Below are 22,219 nucleotides of genomic sequence, written 5' to 3'. Positions count from 1 at the left end.
ATCCAATGCATGAACTAGGCAACTTCACAAACGGGTCGTTACATATAAACCAACGTCTTGTATTTCGTTATAGTTATTTACGATAGTGTTAGTAGTTGGTTGTAAAGAATTATGGTTTGTGTATATTGGTAGTGAATTACTTAAGAAAGTTAATATTTATATAATAACGGATATATTTATTGTCTTTTGGTCTCTTTGTTTTCTTTCTTTCTCTCTCTCTCTCTCTCTCTCTCTCTCTCTCTCTCTCTCTCTCTCTCTCTCTCTCTCCTTGTTTATATCTTTTCTGGAGATTTTTAACATTTACCAAATAGAGTTAGCGACACAGAATATTGCCATCCCTCAATATCGTGCTCTGACTCGGAACGCGATAACGAAACCCTTTGAAAAAAATAAAATAGCTGACATTTTTCGTCTATTGGTAAAGGAATTCCTGTGAGGTTAAACCGTGAAAGTATAAAGAAAGTCGTATTATTAGAAAGTTTATTATATATTTTGAGTTTATTTTGCCATTTTTTTCATTTTCTTTCCTTTTTTTTTTGTTTTTTTATATCAGGTTTATTTTCTTACTTTCTCTTTATCTCTCGGTATCTTCTTTTCTTAATTATTTTCATATATATTTGTTGTCTGTATTTTATTTTTTATTATTTGTTATTCTGCCTTTACCTCTCTCTCTCTCTCTCTCTCTCTCTCTCTCTCTCTCTCTCTCTCTCTCTCTCTCAGTAATCTTACCCACGCTATAATCCCACGATAGCCACTCCCAGCTGCAGTGTTTGGCCAGGACAGTCGAGCCAAGCCGACCAGATCTCCACTGTGTGTTTCCCCCAGCTGTTCTCGGCTCCAGTAAGCTTTCACTAAACACGGGGAGACTCAGCTTAAATAGTATTGAGTCTTACAAAAATTACCTTAAATAGTATTAAGCTCCATAAATATCTATTAAACTAGTAATAAGTGAAACAAAAGTCTTCTTAAGTAGTATTGAACACCATAAAACCCGACTAAATTAATAATAAGTATAATACAAATATGTTTAAATAGATATAAATGCCACAAAAAAAAGTCAACATTCTGCTTTATGTAGTAAATTATACAGAATATTACTAATAAGAGAAATGTTAAATTAAATACTAAAAAATAACAGAAGGATTAGCAATGAAAACTTCAGACTCTACTTAAATTGTACATAGCAAGAAACGTAATTATAAAATATTGAAATGAGTTGAATGGAATATAAATAAATAATATCTAATCAAACCTTTTTCTAAACACCGTAAAACTCTGGCTGAATTAAACCAGTGTTTTAGTGAGCAGTGTAATCTCTATTGTAATAACGTTATTTGGAATTAAAACCATATCACATAATACATTGTACAACGTTTTCATAATATAACCCGGAATTCAACTAACATTGCATTAAGTATTGTACACCATCTCCATTACGCGACCTGGAACTATAATAATGCTGCATCAAGTACCACACACCGTCTCCAAAACGCTACCTGGAATTAAACCACTATTGCATATACTGTATTGTAGAGCTTCTCCCTAACGCGAGCTGGAAATTAGCCCCGTGTTGTATTAAGCACTGGGAACCACAGATATGCTCAGGTGATCTTGGAACAACAATCAACTAACGAAATTAAGTTCCTTTGTCCCATAAAACCGAACTGAATTAAGCTATTAATTGACCCCGTTTAGCAGCGTTCCATATTTGGTCACTTTATATACATAATACCATTAGCCTAGATACTCTCTCTCTCTCTCTCTCTCTCTCTCTTTTTGCCATGCTTGTTACCTGCAGTCGTAAACACACATTCCTCCACACCTCTCTGTTTCTTAGCCAATTATGTCATAACCTGTCCTGACATTCCCCTATCAGCAGTGACCAGATTCTAGGTCACATATCACACTGGCGGCTGGTATCTGGTTCCCCATACTTTCCCCACACATTACTCATACTTTACCCTTACCTTCCCCTATACTTTCCTCATACCTATCCCCATATATTCCAGGCACTTTCCTCATACCCTCCCCATAACTTCCTCATACCGTGCCCTCGCTTTCTCTACCTCATTCCCACGCCTCCTCACGCCATCCCCCATCCGCTTAGGCATTCCATGGGCACATTCCGTTTCCAATATTAAACCACTGTATTCTAGATGGTAGGCCGCAGGATGGGAGGCTCGGTGATCACAATAATAATAATAATAATAATAATAATAATAATAATAATAATAATAATAATAATAATAATAATAATAATAATAACGGAAATAGCAATAATAACGGAAATAGCAATAATAACGATAATGATGGTAATAACGATAATGACGGTAAAAACGATAATAGCGAAAACAATAATAGGAGTTTTATTCACGATTGAGAAGAGAATTACAAAGTGAATATAAACAATAGCAAACACGATAAAAATATGGACAAAAGAAATGAAGGAAGAAAAACAGAACATCATAAATAAGAGAAAAGCCACAGATAATTAAGAATAAGAAAGATAAAAAAAACACCAGTATTAAAAGATAAAGTGAATCGAGACGTTTAAAACAATATTGGGAGAAGGGAAGTTACTTAACTGTATTGATCGGTGGATTTTCTGTCATAAATTTCGTCAGGTAGTGACGGTGGGTCAGGCGAAGATGATTATAGCATGTGATCCGGTATTCCATTCTTAGAACTGTGTGTGTGCGTGTGTGTGTGTGTGTGTGTGTGTGTGTGTGTGTGTGTGTGTGTGTGTGTGTGTGAAACAACTTCTGCACACATGGGTATTTATGGCCTTAAGTGGTGTAGAATAATCACCAACTGGTAAAAGAGAGAGAGAGAGAGAGAGAGAGAGAGAGAGCATTTCCCCCATCTATGTACAGTAATTCGCCCCACATAGGTATATGTAACCGTAAATGGTTGAGGATATTCAGCAGAGAGTCTCTAGTGAGGGAAGACGACCCCACATCCCCGCCGGCTCCCCTTTGTTCGACTCTGATTTGTTGCTCTATATTCCCCCAGAGAGGCTTAGGCCAGGTCTTGTGAGACGGAAGTTGAATACATTAGGTTCGTTTGGTATACAGTCGCTGCCCAACTCGGTACGATAACGTGCTGTAGGATCCCTTGGTGCCAGGTGTATTGAATTAGGTTAGGTCAGAAGTGTGTAGCATGTAAAATGACAGAAGGCTCAAACGTGTATAATATTGTAGACATAGTGGAAAGGTGTATGCGGTGCGAGGACGTGGATTGTGTCATGGTAGGATCTCTCGGTGCCAAGTGTAAGGCGATAAAGGAAGGTCGAGGCATATTGTGTTAAGATATAGGGAGAGAAATGAGGTCTTCTTTGGGTGTGTTATTGATGGTGTGAAGTTTAAAAACGTATACTCTCTTATCTCTGGTATTATCCATCCCGGTACGATAATGTAGGGAGTACTTTTGTAGGATTCATGGATGCCAGACGTATGACAAAGGTTTTTTAAACGGCTGTGTGTATGTGACATTCCATGATCCCGGACGTATGAAGTTTAAAGGCGTAGAGCTTTGACATTTTTTTCAATTCGGGAAGATAAAGTGGGATTGTTATTGTGGGGTTCCTGGGTGCCGGACGTTCAAAATCAAAGCTCTTCTCTGTGGATGTGTCTGTGTGTGACATTCCGGGATCCCAGGCGTAGAAGGTTAAAAATATATAATACTACAAATAAAGTAAAATCCCCCCTCTTGTGGTACCGCCTCGATAACGTAGGTGTGTCCCTGTTAAGTTCCTGGTGGCGGGCGTGTAAACTAAAGGAAGTTAGAGACATATATAATGTAAAATAAGAATAACCACAAGTGTCTGTACGTAGATATATGTGTATGTGAGACTTTGTAATGCAGTGCGTGGGAATAAAAGGTGTTATACATCTCTCACAAAATAGTAAAAGAGCTACCAGTCTATTTAGCGTCTCTAAGCTGGGCACAGTGATGGGGTTCATAGCCAATAACCAACGTCGACAAAAACAGCTTTAAGATATGTATCCCTTCCATAATTCATCTCCAACCACGAGTCTGGTGTCTGGAGAAACGTCGTATATTGCAGATAACATGAGCTAGAGATTGCGTTTGATTATATGCGTTCTACAGCTGCAGTCCAATACCTCTACTTTTTGCTTCTAACCTTTACGACGACACACTGTAATAACCTACACTTCGTCATCATCTCTTTACAATGACTCCACTCACTAACACCTTACCTGTACTTACCGTCGTCAATCATTACAATATTCAATTCCTTGTCTCAAATTTATCCGACTCCAAACACTTTTAGCTACATTTTTAACTCTTCACTACAATACTAATCAATTCTTTGTCTTATAATTATCTCCAGCCTTTGTAAAGTTTAGTTACACTTACACACGTCAACAATACACTGCCTCTCTCTCTCTCTCTCTCCCCTGTACAGAACTTACTGCCTCTACTCCCTCCCCTGTACAGAACTTACTGCCTCTACTCCCTCCCCTTCCTCCCCTTCTTCCCTTTGTGGTCACTCCCTCCCCTCCTGCTTGTGTTGTCCGCCGTAAACTTGTTGATTTGTACCCCTGTAATGTACCCCTGTAATGTACCCCTGTAATGTACCCCTGTAATGTACCCCAGGAGCCGTGTTATTGTGTGTGGTTCTGTGACTTTATGTGCAGTTCTGTTTGTGATATACTGAGGCGATGGAAAAAGGTGAATGTGCGTGCGTGTGTGTGTGTGTGTGTGTGTGTGTGTGTTTTGTCCCGTCTATCTTTTCTCCTGTCTGTCTGTATGTCTGTCTGTGTCTTTCTGTCTGTCTGTCTTGTCTTGTCTGTTTTTCTTATGTTCTATTAGTTTGTCTGTCTTTTTCTGTCTATATAAGCAGTGGCTATAGTACCTGTATATCCACACACACACACACACACACACACACACACACACACACACTCAAACAATTACCTCCTCTATATTCACCCAAAAAATCAAACTTAACTCATCAGCAATAGTTAAAAAAATTATCCTTTCTAATTTCTACAAACACGGAACCCAATTTGCCTCAGGTAAACTAAACATCACCGACACCCTTCCCATATCAGCCTCCACTTCCCACCATAAAGGAAAACTCTGAAATGATAACCTGTTCCTTCGTTCGTAAAAAGGGAGATATAGCGAGACTTCTATTTAGCGAACTACTGTAGTATATGTAGTTCGTTATATCGAAGTTTGTAGTCCGTTATGTGGAGGTTTGTTATATGTGAAACCTCGATATAATAAATTAGATTGGATAGTACAGTCCAATATAATGAGGTCTATTATATTTGACTATCATAAGTGCTCCATTGTTGACCTTGAAATTAATAGAGAATTTTCAGAATTGTTATATAAAAAAATAATAATAATATCAATAATAAAAAAATAATAAAAAAAAAAAAAAAATAAAAAAAAAGAAAAAAAAAAAGGAAAAAAAAAGAAAAAAATATGAAAAAATCGAAAAACAGGAAAAAAGAAAATAGTGTGTTAAAGGTATGACGGTATTTATTGTTACATAGAAGTTGTTAGGTTGATGACGTATGTTTAATGACATGAGGGATGTTTTTATTTTTTTTTAATTGTAGGTTTATACATAAGAGAAGTTATAGCTAAAAATGTTAAATTGTCTGTCTGTCTGTCTGTCTGTCTGTCTGTCTGTCTGTGTTTATTTGTCAGCGCGTCTGTCTGTCTATTTCAGGTGTCTGTGTGTATATATTTTCTATTATTATTTGTTTTCTCTTTTTCCTTCTTCCTTTTCCTTTCTTTCTTCCTTTTTCTTCCTCTTCTATCTCTTTCCTCTTCCTCCTCTTCCTCCCTTCTTTTCCCTTTTATCAAATACACCCAAATACACCACAATACGTCACTAACGTCACTACGTCACTACCGCGTCACCATTACGTCACTACCGCGTCACCATTACGTCACTACCGCGTCACCATTAGGTCATTACCGCGTCACCATTAGGTCACTACCACGTCACCATTACGTCACACACACATTACCATTACGTCACTACCACGTCACCATTACGTCACACACACATTACCTGTCAGACACAACCTAATAACAAATAAATCTCTCATCATACCCCCCAGCGTACCAATACCGATGACGTCACGGTGACATTGAATCCGGGTGCACCATTGTCACGTGAGGGTAATTTCGTGCTGGTGATCAATGGTGTAATAGCGAGTGTGACCGTGTACTTTGGTGTGTGTGTTTGAGAGAGAGGGGGGAGGGGGTGGGAATGAGTGGGTGGGAAAGGGAGAATGGGTGGTGGGTAGTGTAGAAGGAGAGGGGGTGGGTGGTGAGGGGGTGGGTGGTGAGGGAGAGGGGATGGGGGGGGGAATATTACTATTGCTGTTGTTGTTGTTGTTATTAGTATTATTTATTCATTATTTTTATTATAGACGAAAATTGGCAACAAAATGGAATTACACAGACACACACACACACACACACACACGCACACAGACACACACACAGACACACACACACACAGACACACACACACACACACACTATGAACCATAAAATAAAAGTACAATATCGTTAAACTTTCTCAAGAAACAATTAATAACTAAATTTACATAAAAAGCACATACAGGAATCTGGTCTACGGTCTGTAAATGGCTCCCTGGCCGCCATATAAATCCCTGGTCCCTCTTAAAGGAGAATTCTGATTGGCTGTTTATTGTGGCTTGTGTCATGAATTGGAGAATAATAAATATCGAAAAGTGGGAATCAAGTAACAAGTAAATAAATGTGGATATATATAAAAAATGGGTATAAATTAGTTACAAATGGGTAGAGAATTAATGAGAATATGTGGAGTAGACAGATTGTTGGGTAGATGGATAGACGGTGCTTAATTATTTAGATTGATTAGTGAAAGATAGATAATTTGGGTGTGTGTGTGTGTGTGTGTGTGTGTGTGTGTGTGTGCGTGGTGAGTATGTGTATACATGTATGTGCGCGTATAGGTGTTTATGCATGAGTTTGTAGGAAGTATGGATACAGTAAATAGATAAAAAGTAAATATTATATAGATAAGCCGCTGTTATTATGACGCAAATAATAACAAAGATAACACTATAAAAATAATGAAAAGGAAAGTTACTGTTCAGAATATTGACATTTTTTGGGGGGGATTTACATATATGGCGACTCATTAGGAGCAGTGTGGATACAACATATTGAGGACAATTCCTTCGTTAATCATGAAATCAACCTGGCGAGACTTCACGCTTCCTCTTTTTTATTTTCCAATAAGTAAAGCCACAGTAGATGCCCATTTTGCAGCTGGGTCGACCGGGGGCGCCCCACTTTAACTAGCTATTAAACTTAAACCTGTAACCATGAGTGTTAAACCTACCTGGCCTCTACACATTTTAACACTACAAAAACAAGATCATAAAACAATTCTCTCACAAACAGATATATTACAATTAACTTTATCCCTCAAAAATAAAATAATGAAAACATATATTTTTATTACATTGTATACAACAAGATATGGCAGCTGGGCGTTATTACCAGGACAGTAAAAACGTCAAGAAAAAGACTAATAGCGTGATTTATGGCGAGGGAGGAAGGCAATTAGCGATGGAAAATACTAAATACAACGAGACGATGATTTTAGTGTAAAAAATCTATTGTGCAGAGGAGGGAAAGGGGAGGAAGGGAGGAGTAGGAGGAAGAGGGAATGGGAGGCGAGGGAGGGAGGGGAGAGAGATGAAAGAGAGAAGAGGAGGGCAGGGGAAGAGGGAGGGAGGGAGCGAGGGAGCGGTAGAAGGGGGAGGCGAGGGAGGGAGGGAGGGAGGGACGGAGGAGGGAGGGAGGAGGAAGAGAGAAGGAGAGCGGAGTGGAAGAGGGAGTGAGCCGAAGAGAGTAAGAGGGAACAAGAGAGAGAGAGAGAGAGAGTACTTTTATCCCAACGAGGTGAATTATATAACGTCTTACTAATACAAAGAAACCTTGTTCTTTATCCTACTGTATACCGACAACTTTTCCTTTATTTCCCCAATTATAATAATAACACAACATTTCACAAGTTATACCTCAAACGAGAACAAAGGAGTGGTGAAAGTTACATCTTTTCTTGAGCATTATAACTTAAACCCTTTGAGTAGGATTATTTTAACTACTTTGAGTATGATGACTTAACTGCTTGAGTACGAAGGTTTAAGTCTGCAAGTATGATGACTTTTCCCCCCCCTTGAGTACAATGACTTAACCCCTTGAGTACAGTGACTGAACCCCTTGATTACGATGACTTAACCCTTTGAGTACGAAATTTTTAAACTCCTGAATACAATGATTTAACCTATTGATTACAATGACTTTACCACTTTGAGTACGATGTGTGTGTGTGTGTGTGTGTGTGTGTGTAGAGGGAGGGAAAGAGGAAGAGAGGGGAAGAGGAAATGACTAAGGAAGAAAGGAGGGAAGGAGAAGAAAAATTAAGGGAGATAATGAATAACGGAGGGTGAGAGGGAGAGAAAAATGAGGGAGGGAATGAGGGAGGGAATGAGGGAAGAATGACCATAAATCACACAGGCCAATTGTCTACTGGGAAGGGAACATATTTTTACTTCTCTCGGTACAGATTCTCAATTGTGCAATATATTCGGTTATTGGACTATTAAGGCGATAATGCTGTCTGCTGTACACGGTGGGGGATATAATGCTGTCTGCTGTACACGGTGGGGGGATATAATGCTGTCTGCTGTACACGGTGGGGGAGATAATGCTGCATGCTGTACACAGTGGGGGGATATAATGCTGTCTGCTGTACACGGTGGGGGAGATAATGCTGCATGCTGTACACGGTGGGGGAGATAATGCTGCATGCTGTACACAGTGGGGGAGATAATGCTGCATGCTGTACACGGTGGGGGAGATAATGCTGTCTGCTGTACGGTGGGGAGATAATGCTGCATGCTGTACACGTGGGGGAGATAATGCTGCATGCTGTACACGTGGGGGAGATAATGCTGCATGCTGTACAGTGGGGAGATAATGCTGCATGCTGTACACGGTGGGGGAGATAATGCTGCATGCTGTACACGCTGCTGTGGGGATGCTGTACATGCTGACATGGGGGAGATAATGCTGCATGCTGTACACGGTGGGGAGATAATGCTGCATGCTGTACACGTGGGGGAGATAATGCTGTACACGGTGAAATAATGCTGTCTGCTGTACACGGTGGGGAGATAATGCTGCATGCTGTACACGGTGGGGAGATAATGCTGCATGCTGTTCACGGTGGGGGCTGGCTGCTGCTGCTGTCTGCGGTGATAATGCTGCATGCTGTCTACTGTTCACGGTGGGGAGATAATGCTGCATGCTGTACACTGGGGAGGATAATGCTGTCTGCTGTACACGGTGGGGGGAGATAATGCTGCATGCTGTACACGGTGGGGGGATATAATGCTGCATGCTGTACAAGAGAGATAGATAGGTAGATTAATGCACACTTATATTGATAGACTGAGTAGTGAAAAGGCAAATAGACAGACAGACAGACACAGACGGACAGACAGACACAGACAGACAGACATAGATTAATAGACGTACATTGATAGTGACAATGATTTGTTGATAAGCAGAAGGATGTAAAATCGAGAGAGGCGTGAGAATCCCCCCCATCCTCCTTAACAACAAGCAGTCACAAAAGATCCATCACTGATTCACTAGACTCCTGGACGAGAATGGCTGACGACTAATGACCTGGTAAAATGATATGATAATGGTCCAATGGGCTGACAGTGCCCCTGACGACCCCAGGCAGAGTCAGCTGTCGGCTCACGTCTCTCAGCTGATGCCTCCTGCCACTCACAGCTCTCCAATTTTTACTTCCACCAAACGACATTGCGATGGGTCCGATTCTCATATACGTGATTGGTTCGCAGTGAGTGACGTCACTGTTTGAACTTGTAAACACTACCACGTGGTTTATGAACATATTTTGCTTACGTTAGGTTTTGGTTAGGTTAGGTTAGGTTAAGTTTGGATAGGTTATATTAACTTAGGTTAGGTTAGGCCTCATGGTGCCTTAGGAATGAGTGTAGTTATAGTCATCTTCTTATTGATTATAAATGAAAAAAATAATATTTCCTGGCGATAAAAGACCTCGCAGGAACCTTGATCTTTATTAAATGAAAGTAATATAAACTTTATTTTGCCATAAAGATGATCAAGAAAAGTTAGTCTTTATTATATGCCATAGAAATTTATTATATTTTTATTTGTAGAGAAAGTTAAAAAAAGAGAGTTACTGATAATTACTGACTGCCTGGAGCACAAACTTTTAATTTATTTGCGTTATAAAATAAAACAAAATACCGTAGAATATTTTGTTAATTTTAGTAAAGTTTAATTGGAAAGGTTACTGCTTATCAATGGTTGTATAGAGAAGAAACTATTTCGTTTTATAAGTTATAGAAAAAAAAGTTCTTTCTATGATTATACAAAATTAATTTACTGTACTTTAAATAGTTTGATATAGAGAAATAAACGTTCCCTTTCTTATACAAACAACAGACAGCAACATTGTCTTAAATTCCTTAAAAAAACCACGATAAAAGGTCAAGTTCTTTTTCAGTGATGTTTAACTCCGTCAAATATCAGCGTAAAATAAAACAGAAATGAATCAAAATAAAATAAATCCTGTTAATTTACTACAGATCATAGACACCAATTCATCTTTATTCGTGAAAAAATAAATCAGAATCATGATTATTCACTCTCCCAGCAACCCTCACCTCACTTCACCTCACCTCACCTCACATCCCCCACACCTGAATAGACTCGCTTGTGTGTTCCTGAGCCACATCGTCACGCCATAGATCAAAGTGGTGGGTTCCTCTCTTACGTGATCATGGCGCACCTTCATCATAATAGCCGGGAACAGACATTTTTTAAACTGTTCTTCTGTGAATGATTGGCCTAAAATGTTTTATTCCGTGTATTTATATATGTATTAATATCGAGGTCAGTTTTAGGGACATTAAGACAGATTAATTCCTCTCTGATTGTTGTAAATTCAGTTTATCTCTGGATGATTACTAGTTTACATGTGTGTGTGTGTGTGTACATTACGAGAAAAACAACACACACACACACACACACACACACACACACACACACACACACACAGGGTAAATCGTCTGACTGAGCATTGAAATTAAACTGATATTTTTACCAGATACGATAACACGATAACATTTTATTTTATTTTATTGGTATAACTTAGTTTAAATTATATCATATGTAAAAAATAATACTCCATTTCATTTAATATGTATTTAGTATAACACTACTAAACTATATCTACAACAGGTTAGGGTGAGGCTAGATAACGTCCGGTTGGAATTACTATTAATTTATAGTTTATCTTATTATCTATATATTCGTTCATATAAACTGACTAGTTTGGATTTTTGAAACAATTTATATAGGAGACAACCAGGTGTGGGTAGATATTGTAGGCGTATAAGAACAAAAGAATGGAGGAAACTGCAGCGGGAGTATTGGCCCATAATGGGCAGTCCCGTTTACATCCAACCCATATCGTTCATATATCCATCCAACCTATATTTGAAGCTATCCAGCGTGTTCGAGTTAATGATGATGTTTGGTAACTTGTTCCACTCGTCCAGCACTCTATTTCCAAACAGTGTTTACCTATCTCGAGCCTAAATCTAAATTTTTCTAATTTAAAATCATTGCTACGAGTTCGCTCCCTCTTGGATAGTTTGCGTACTTTTGTTATTTCACCTTTGTTTAGCCCTGACTTCCATTTATAAACCTCTGTCATATCGCCCCTCATTCTACGTCTCTCGAGGGAGTGCAAATTAGGATGCTTTAACCTGTCTCTGTACTCAAGGTTCCAAATGCCCGGGATTAGTCTTGTAATTTTCCTCTGAATTCTTTCTAGGGATTTAATATCCATTCTATAGTAAGTTGACCAGAACTGAACATCGAAATCCAAGTGAGGTCTCACAAGCGCAAGATATAGGCTTAAGATAACCTCGCTAGTCTTGTATCTAACGCTGCTTTGTACCAACCCAAGTACTTTATTAACCTTGTTTCGAGCAAATATATATTGTTGTTTTAGTTTCAGATTCCTACTTATCTTTACTCCTAAGTCTTTCTCACAATCGGATTTCTCTATAACATCGCTGTTCATCTGATATCTGGTTTCCCTGTTTACATCTCCTAGACTAAGTCCTTTACATTTGTCCACATTAAATTTTATCTGCCATTTTTCAGACCCAGCGAAATCTTTTTTTAGATCTTCCTGTAGTATTACAGAGTCCTTGTCAGATTTAATTACACGCCCTATTTTAGCGTCGTCAACAAATCTACAAATGTTGCTATCTTTGCCTATATCTATGTCGTTTATGTATATAAATAAACAGTAATGGTCCAAGGACTAAGCCTTGGGGTACTCCACTAGTGACGTTAACCCAATCAGATTTAGTGCCGTTAATGCTCACTCGCTGTTTCCTACCACGCCCTAAACCATTTTAGAATATCTCCTCCAATTCAATGAGCCTCCACTTTTCGTAATAGTCTTTCGCAGGGGACTCTGTTGAAGGCTTTGCTAAAGTCGAGGTATACCCCGATCATAATCGTGTCCGTCATCCACTGATTCAAAAACAGTTGAAAAGAATGTTGATAGATTTGTCAGACATGAACGCCGGTATCTGACTCTATTGGTCCAATATTGTCTCGTGTTTTAGTTTGATACATTTTGAAGAATCCCTTTGGGTTTGACTTTGCCTCCCTTGCTACCTTCAGTTCATTATTCCTCTTTGCTTTTCTTATCTTGGTCTTAATCCTACTGGCCAATACCTTATAATAATCTCGGTAGGTAAACTTCACCACGATTTATTCGCCGTTCTAATCCAGGGGTGAAAAATTTGTAGGGTATGGTCGTGGTGTTCATATATAGTGAGGGTAGGTGTGGCTTAGCGATTATTATTATTATAATTATTATTATCATCATTATTATTATTGTCGTCGTCGTTGTTGCAATATTATTATCCTTTCTATCACCTCATATTTATTCCTATTTTTAGCATATTTATTAATTCATTCTTCTCAGTGGTCAAAAAATACTGGCATCTCCTCATCACATTTTAGACAACATATCAGGACCCTCTTGGTGTTGAAATGTTTCTGAAGCTCACCAGGTCGAAGTTATGAATAAGTTCGGGGTTTTTTATCCGGCTCTGAGTGACGGACCCTTTGTGTATTTGCGTTATTAATGTCATCAGTCGCAGCGTAATTAAGGTTATTAGTTACATTATCATCACCATCCCTCGCTCACAGAATCCTGCTCATAGTTTGTTTTAGATTTTTGTTTTGGGTAAGGTGGATGCATGTGTTTTGAGGTATCTTATTATGTTTTGGTGAGAGAGAGAGAGAGAGAGAGAGAGAGAAAACCTTTTATTCTGATGAAGATTATGTTCCCTAAAACACATATATATCGTGAGAGGCCAGTGAAACGTAACATGGTCATGGTAATTTAATATTTTCGTGGATGGTGCGGTAAGAGAGCCTTAGAGAGTGACAGAGAGGGGAGAATATTTAATTGATAGGGAGGGATGTGGGGAGCAAATGGACGGTGAGTCAGTTAGTGTGTAAGAGATACCTGTAACTCGGCTCTCGTGGGCGGCGCAGAAGGTTACCAGGAGAGGTTTTGGGGAAGAATGGTTAGAAGACAAAGTTGAAGGTGTAAATATGAGCAAAATTTAGAGTAATTGTGAGTAAAAGTAAAATAGTAAATGTGAGTATAAGTAAAAATGATAAATATAAGGATCGAGAAGAAATAAATAATACCTTAAATGAATATATGATGTATAAAATTAGTGATGAATTAAATTATACACAAGCTGAATATTTCGTAAGATCGTATAAACAGGATTAATGAAAGATTAGTGAAAGATAGTTTAATCCAGAAGTGAATGAAAGGAAAGAGAAGGAAGAGGACCAAACCAAGGCCGAAGTGGAGGAGGAGGTGGTAGACATGGGCAGTTAGTTTAACAAATTTATTGGCAAAGCTTGTAGTATAGTTTGCCTATTCTGAGTAATTCAGTCAGGTCTTGACACTGAGGGTGGTATCACTTCTCACTGCCACGCAGGACAGAGGTTCATACACAAAGAAATACATCATATTCATTAATAGCTATAAGCTATATATGTATAGAGGTCAGATTCATGTGGGTAATGTCACTGTTCACTGCCATGCAGGACAGAGGTTCGTACACAAATGGGCAGGGTTAGACATCCGGGAAGCAGCGGTGTGCGTGAATGAGTGGATACCATTGAGGCAGGACGTCGCGTTGGTGGGTGAAGATCTAAAGCGACAGGAGTAAATCAGAGCTACATCTTAGGAGCCTTAATGTGGAAAGTGAATAACATTATAGAACACAAATGTTACAACAGTTAGAGAGAATGTGTGACAGTGAATGTTGGAGAAAGAATGTGTTGTGTTCTTTTTATTCTGCTTTGAGATGTTCTTAAAGCCATCGTGATCAAGGGGTTAAGTCATCATATTCAAGAGGCTAGGTCATCGTGTTCAAGGGGTTAGGTCATCATGTTCAAGGGGTTAAGTCATCGTATTCAAGGGGTTAAATCAGCCTTAGGTTAAATACGAGACTGGAAGAAAAACGAAATTGGTGACCTTCATTGACCCACTCTCATGACGTCACCGCTCGACCTCGCGTGATAAGGGTAGGTCAAGGAGAGAGAGAGAGAGAGAGAGAGAGAGAGAGAGAGAGAGAGAGAGAGAGAGACAATCGCTCTTAGAACGAAAAAATAGAAAAACAGAGAGAGAGAGAGATAAATAAATAAAGACGAAACAAAAACAAAAAGATTAAAATTGGTCTCTGTGACCTTGTTGCGTGATGGGTAATTGTCTTGTTAGGGGAGTTGACCTGTTAATTACGGGTAGGTATTAAAGGTCTGGGAGTCATTAGGAGTATTAAGAGAGAGATAGGAGATATTTATGACACGGACGATGACCAACCTCAATAACTGTCTAACTGTCAGGAGGAGACTGTCCAAACTGGTTACCTGAGATTGTTTTGGTAAGATAGTCTAGTGAAAGGGGAGGGGGGTGGGGTACAAATCAGTCATATCTGATTGAGATGATTGGATATTTTTTTACGCTGGTTAATTGAGGTGTTTAACTTGAGACAGTTACTAGAAACAGTTACTTGACGCAGCTACTTGAGACAGTTACTAAAGACATATACTTGAGTTATTTGAGACAGTTACGAGAGATAATTACTAGAGTTACTTGAGACAGTTACTAGAGCTACTTGAGACAGTCACTTGAGACAGTTACTTGAGACAGTTACTTGAGACAGTTACTTGGGACATTTAATTAGGACAGTTAATGGAGTCAGTTACTTGAGACAGTTACTTGAGACAGTTACTCGAGACTGTAACTGAAGACAAATACCTGGCTAATAAATTTTTCTTCACCTGTAACTAACCAAACGTGTCTGACTTGTTTTAATCCGGAAAAGTTATTCTTACCTGTAATCCGTAAACGTTCCTTGTTAGCTGTAATCCGTAAACGTTCCTTGTTAGCTGTAATCCGTAAACGTTCCTTGTTAGCTGTAATCCGTAAATGTTCCTTGCTAGCTGTAATCCGTAAATGTTCCTTGCTAGCTGTAATCCGTAAATGTTCCTTGCTAGCTGTAATTCGTAAATGTTCCTTGCTAGCTGTAATCCGTAAATGTTCCTTGCTAGCTGTAATCCGTAAACGTTCCTTGCTCGCTGTAACCCGGAAATAATTTCTACTCCGCTGTAATTTTAAAAGGTTTTTATCACAGCTGTTTATAACGTTACACCCCAGCTATTTAGAACGTCTCGTCCCTACTGTGATACAAGAAACATTTTATCTCATCTGTCAAACGTTTCTTCTGTGCTGTAATCTCGGAAACGTTTCATCCCGGTCCTAAATCCTCCTTCCTGTACTAGCTTGGCCTTCATCCCTCACTGCTCTCCACCCGGACACAAATTTCCTCTCGTAACACCAACCTGTTCCTACTCTGCCGGTGCATCGCAGTTACCCAGTCGGCTTGTTCAGTCCTGATGAATGTATGCTGATGGACGAGCTGAACTGTGCAATTTGGCGAAGTTGGCGTAATTTTCGCGATGGAAACTGTGCGCCGGGGTGAGGCGTTTGGCTTGATCAATACGTTGTGTGTATACGTTTTCTCTCGGCTTCGGGGGGATAGTGTCTCTCTCTCTCTCTCTCTCTCTCTCTCTCTCTCTCTCTCTCTCTCTCTCTCTCTCAGCCAGGGTACACTAGGCACTGCTCCAATACACAAAGTGACAGTTGTTGGGCTGACAGAGAGGAGTATTTTGCTACCTGTCTACACTCATGGTTCACTGACACCACGACACCTCTCAACAACGTGGTGAGTACACAGAGAGTATGATGCATCTCTTTGTCTCTATCTCTTTATCTCTCTGTTCTATAAATCGTTTTCTCTCTTTCTCTCAATCTCTTGTTTTTATCTCTTTCTCTTATTTTTTATATCTCTCTCTCTCTCTCTCATTCATAAAACTCGTAATTCTTCTTATACACATGTTTCAAATTCATCTAATCAAATTTCTCTTCTAACCTAACCTAACCTAATCTAACCTAACCTAACCTCATATCACGTATAAAAAAAAATCATGTGTTGACAATCGTATTAAAGAGAACCAAACACTTCTATCACCCGCTTAATGTATCACCAAGGCGGATTCAACACTCTCTCCAACACTTCTCATCAGTGGTGTTAGAAAAGTAACATTTTTCGTGGCTTGCTCTTTATGTGTGAGTTTGGTTAATTATTTGCAGTGAGTAATTAAAGTGTTGGGGACAAAATAATTAATTGGTGTAAGTTACAGGATTATTTGTTGAGTTAATTGGAGTAGGTATTTAATTGGAGTGTCTAGAGGTTTTATTAATTAATGTGACTGTTTTTATTTTTAATTATAAAAGGAATTAATTTAAGTAATGCGATAATAATAGTTCAGTTAATTTAAATGTGTAATTAGAGGAAAAAATAGTTAAATAAATTAAGTTATATATTAAATCAAATCAACATGAGTGTTAGGTAATTAAGGTACATATTTAATTAACAAAAGATAGGTAATATAATTGAGGTATTGGACAATTAATCTAACAAGAGAATTAGTTAACTAAGGTATAAAAGTTAATTAACAGATTATAGGTATTTTTTCAGTTAATTAGGGAAAATAATTAACCTTCTTAATTATCAACGAAACAAAATTAGAAAGATAGCAAAATTAATTAAGTTACAGTAACAAATAGAAAATTAATAGTCAGTTGTGTACTTTCTCTGTATAATCTAAAAACTTTCTATGAGTTTCTACGTACTTTCTCTACATTATAAAACATCATCTATGTTTATTCGAAGTACTTTCTATACACTTTCCAAATACTTTCTGTGTAACTAAAAACACATTCTAATTACTTTCATTATACTTTCTCCATAATTTCAATGCACTTTCTAAATACTTTCAATATACTTTCTAAACACATTTTATACACTTTTCACCTACTTTCTAAATAACTCATAAAATCACCCTGTATACCTCCTACGTACTTTCTAAAGACTTTCTAACTTTCTCAGCTACCTACTAAGACGGCATTAATCAGAGTGATGGTAATAATAACGAAAGTGCTCCTATGGGTGTGAACATCGGCCATTAATCTCGTGTTGGTAGACTGCTGGTGTTGTAAGTCATCCCAGTGTCTTCAACGGGGCTATAAAGGAACTCCCTATTGTCGTCTTCACACGTCGATGATGACTTGGAAGTGTGATAAATAGCTCCTCTCTCTCTCTCTCTCTCTCTCTCTCTCTCTCTCTTTGTCTCTGTAGTTATCTGTCTCTTTATCTTTCTCTGTATCTGAATGTCTGTGTCTCTTTCTATCTCTCTTTGTGTCTCTCTCTATCTCTCTTTCTGTCTCTGTACCTGTCTCTCTCTCTCTCCCTCTCTCTCTCTCTCATTCTCATTTTCTGTCTGTGTCTCTTTAGCTTTCTGCGTCCGTCTTTCTCTCTCACCCCTTCACTTGCTCTATAACTGTCTCTCTGTCTCTCTCTGTCTATAGGTTTCTCTGTCTTTCTTTATTACTCCTTTATCTATATGTCTCTCTATCTCTCTTTCTCGGTCTCTCTGTATATAGCTTTCTCTACCTCTGTCTTTCTCGATCCGTCTCTGTCGGTCTAACTGTCTTTTTTGTATTTTTTGTGTATCTTTCTGTCTGTCTTTATCTCAATCTGTCAACCTCTATGTCTGTCTGTCTGTCTCTCTAAACTGAAAAAAAGTCTAGATAATCCAAAATAACTCAGGTGAATAATACATTTCTTTTATATCATTAACCATCAAAAACACCAGTAAATAAAAAAACCTAACTCCAGGTCATGTTACATCTCATAATTACCGACTAATGTAAACCTTTTAGAAGAGTTTTACTACTTTTGTGGCTCACTTGATATACTTTTGTGTAATACTGACAAGAGTAAAATAAACTTTTTAAATAGTATTACATGTTTTGAGTGTGTTAGTATCACCTCTCAACATGACAGCCAGCGAGAAATATTCCTTGAAAGTTATAGTGATTGGGACAAACTGATATTTCGCTCGGGAATGTTTGGTAACAGAGCCACATCTTGTAAACTAAACAAGGTGTCACATCTTGTAAACTAAACAAGGTGTCACATCTTGTAAACTAAACAAGGTGTCACATCTTGTAAACTAAACAAGGTGTCAGTGGTGTCACATCTTGTAAACTAAACAATGTCTCCTTTTGGCATTATGACTTCAATAAAACCTGAATTAAATTTGTTATATATTTTTGGACCAAAGAACTTTTTTTAAATTTTTAACATCAGTTGTCAACAGAAAAATTCCTCAACAAAGTTAAATTCGTGATCCTTAACACCAAAAAGTTAGTCTCACTGACGTCACCAGCCAATAAAATCTTTCTTCAGAGGGAAACGTCGAGTCTTTTGGGGGAAAACAAAGTCAGTTTTCAACATCACCAACCAACGAAAACATTTCCTAAACAAAAGTCAAACTCTCGTCGCTGGTGTGAACGGCGGATGAATGATTGGCAAACAGCGCGCGGCAGCAGGGTGGAGGACACTGGGGGCAGGGGTGAGAACGACTTAGTACGAAAACCAGAGGAACGACAGAACGAATCTTTGTAGGGACGTCAGGCTGTCGCTGGCAAGGGTCATCGCTCTTAGCCTCCCTCCCTCCTCCCCCGGCCGCCTCAGAGAGAACTCAAACACTGACATGTTGCATTTCTTGGTCGACTGATCCAATTATTCACCGGCTCTCCGGGATTTGCGTCTGATGCGACTGTCACTCACTCTAAGGCAAAGACATCCCGACCAAAAGTTGGGGGCACGGGAGGCTGGCATGTCGACCTAGGAATATCCAGCATCTGTGTGTGTGTGTGTGTGTGTGTGTGTGTGTGTGTAATAATAATAATAAAAATAAACGGTTTATTAATAGAGTTGCAGCCGGTGGTTGAAAATATACAAACCTACATGTGATTTAGACATATAGATATGCGTTCAATACATTTACAGGGCTGTACAGTACATAAATCAGGAGTTGTTTATTATTTTAACAATAGATGGGATGGTGCTGTTCTTATATCTATCAGTGCAGGCTCTTTTGGGAAGGTAGGTGTAGGTGACCACAGTAGGGACAGGTGTGGGCTGCGTCCCATGGGAGGCAGCGGCTGGGGGGGAAGGTAGTGGTTACCGAGATCAGTCATAATGAGGTCAAGGGTGGCATTGCCATGTGTGGGAAAGTCAACTATTTGTGTAAGGTGGAGGTGTTGGGTGATGTCACTGATGTCTAACTCATTGAAGTCACCGCATATCACTAGTTTAGCACATGGAAATCTGGATCTCAGGGAGTCAGCAGTGTCTATAATATGAGTAATCAGTACATTGGCGGTTGGTGCGCGGGGGGGATGATAGCATACACAGACAATGAGGGAGGCAAGCTGGCGGGGGTGGGAGGTGGGAGTGACCTGAACCCACAAGGCTTCTACATCTTCAGGTACATTAACACCTAGGGGTGATGGTTTGAGGTCACTGCGACAGTACAGAACTACACCACCACCTCTCCTGTCCTTTCTAAGGTGGTGAAATAACTCATAGTTTTCTATGGCACAGATCTCAGGAACAATTTGCCACGCCTCGGTAATCGCCACAATACCTGCACCAACTGACTTCACTGTGACACTGACCTCCTCCACCTTGTTGCATAAAGATGTGTGTGTGTGTGTGTGTGTGTGTGTGTGTGTGTGTAGGGAAGGTTACGTATGTGTCGTGTGTTCATGTATGTGGGTATGTGATTTAGTGTGTGTACTGTATTTGTATGTAGGTATGTATATGTGTATTTGTTTGTGTATATGTGTGTGTGTGTATATCTGTGTATATGTGTTTGTTTATATGCGTGTCTGTACATGTGTATGTGTCTATGTGTTTATGTGCGTGTCTGTAGTGTCTCTGAGGTTTGTCTACTTACGTTCATCATGCATAAATGTACGTGAGTGTGTGAATGTAAATATATTTTGAAATTTAATGTTATTTTTTTATGTGTGTAAGAGGGTGAGACTTACTAATGGTGAAGTAAAAGACGTCAATAAAATATGAATAAAGTAAGAAATTTCCTGAATTAGTCTAAAAACAAATACTCCCTAAAATAAGTTTATAATCAGCCCCCAAAAATTTTTTTATATAATCGATCACCTGTACAGAAAACAAAAAAAATCAGGCATTAATACTCGCCTAAATAAATAAATAAATAATAAAAATAAGACTATTTCCTTATTAAACTGAAATACATACATATTCCTAAAATCAGATTCGTATAAAAAAATCAACCACTTCTCCTGTAAAATAAGTCTAAAATCAGACACACGCCTTAAAAAAAAGTTTAGGCTCAACAACTTTCAAACATACACCTAAAATCGGGAACTTCCCTCCACGAAGAATAAGACCGAGAAGAAGAGTTGTCTTGACTGAGGGTAAATAAAAGAAGGTACAAGTTTGAGTTCGGGTTGTGTAGATGAAATAAAGGCTAGTTTAGGCGGCGGGCGTGATGGGGTGGCCGTGTTGGGGTGGCCGTGTTGGGGTGGCCGTGTTGGGGTGGCAGTGTCGGGGTGGCCGTGTCGGGGGTGGCCGTGTTGGGGTGGCCGTGTTAGGGTGCATGCTAGTGGCCGTGTCGGGGTGGCAGTGCCGGGGGGTGCCGTTAGTGGCTGTGTTGGGGTGGCCCTGTGGGTGGCTGCATGGGGTGGCTGTGTTGGGGGTGGCCGTTAGGTGCTGCTGGTGGTTGTGTTATGTGTGTGAATATATGTTACCTTGAGCGACCTGGAGGTGAAAGAGAGAGAGAGAGAGGGGGGGTGGGGAGAGAAGAGGTGATGTAAAACAAGACAGAGAGAAGAGTGTTGTGAACAAGAAAAGACAGAAGAGAGAGAAAGAAAAAAATGTATCGGAGAAAGAGAGTGAAAAGAGAGGAGAGAAGAGAGATAGAGAGAGAGAGAGAGAGAGAGAGAGAGAGAGAGAGAGAGAGAGAGAGAGAGAAGGTATAAACGAGAGAAAAAAAAAGAGATAGAGAAATTAAAGTATATAAACGAACACAATAACGAGATAAACAACAAGAAAAACCCATTAAAACCCCATTATAAAATCCAATTATTTTCGTTAAGGAATTTTATGTAAAAAAAATAAAAGAAATATGTAATATTTTCTGATACGATAACAATAAACATAAAAAATACATAAAACAAAATTACAGCACCCCCAAATAATACCAGCATCCATCACAGCAAAATATACCAAATTAATTTTTTTCTATTACACTGCATCTAAAATATAACGGAAATCTAATTATACACTTCTATTCTCACTATAATTCAAGGGTAATAATCTAATCGGTATAATATCTCTCATGGTAATATTATAATACTCTACTTTCTCCGCATCGACCGCTGTTAATGTTCAAGGTCAGGGCAGAAAAATAGCGCGATATTTCCTCCAGGATTCGTCTGCTTATGACAGGCGGACAAAAATTGCTCCGCCTAACTGCAACCACAAATTTGTTCACTTCTCTCAAGGGAAAGGATAAAAGTTAAGGA

Source organism: Homarus americanus, unplaced genomic scaffold (assembly GCF_018991925.1).
Source record: "Homarus americanus isolate GMGI-L3 unplaced genomic scaffold, GMGI_Hamer_2.0 scaffold19318, whole genome shotgun sequence".
NCBI lineage: Eukaryota > Metazoa > Arthropoda > Malacostraca > Decapoda > Nephropidae > Homarus > Homarus americanus.
This window is presented reverse-complemented; position numbering follows the sequence as displayed.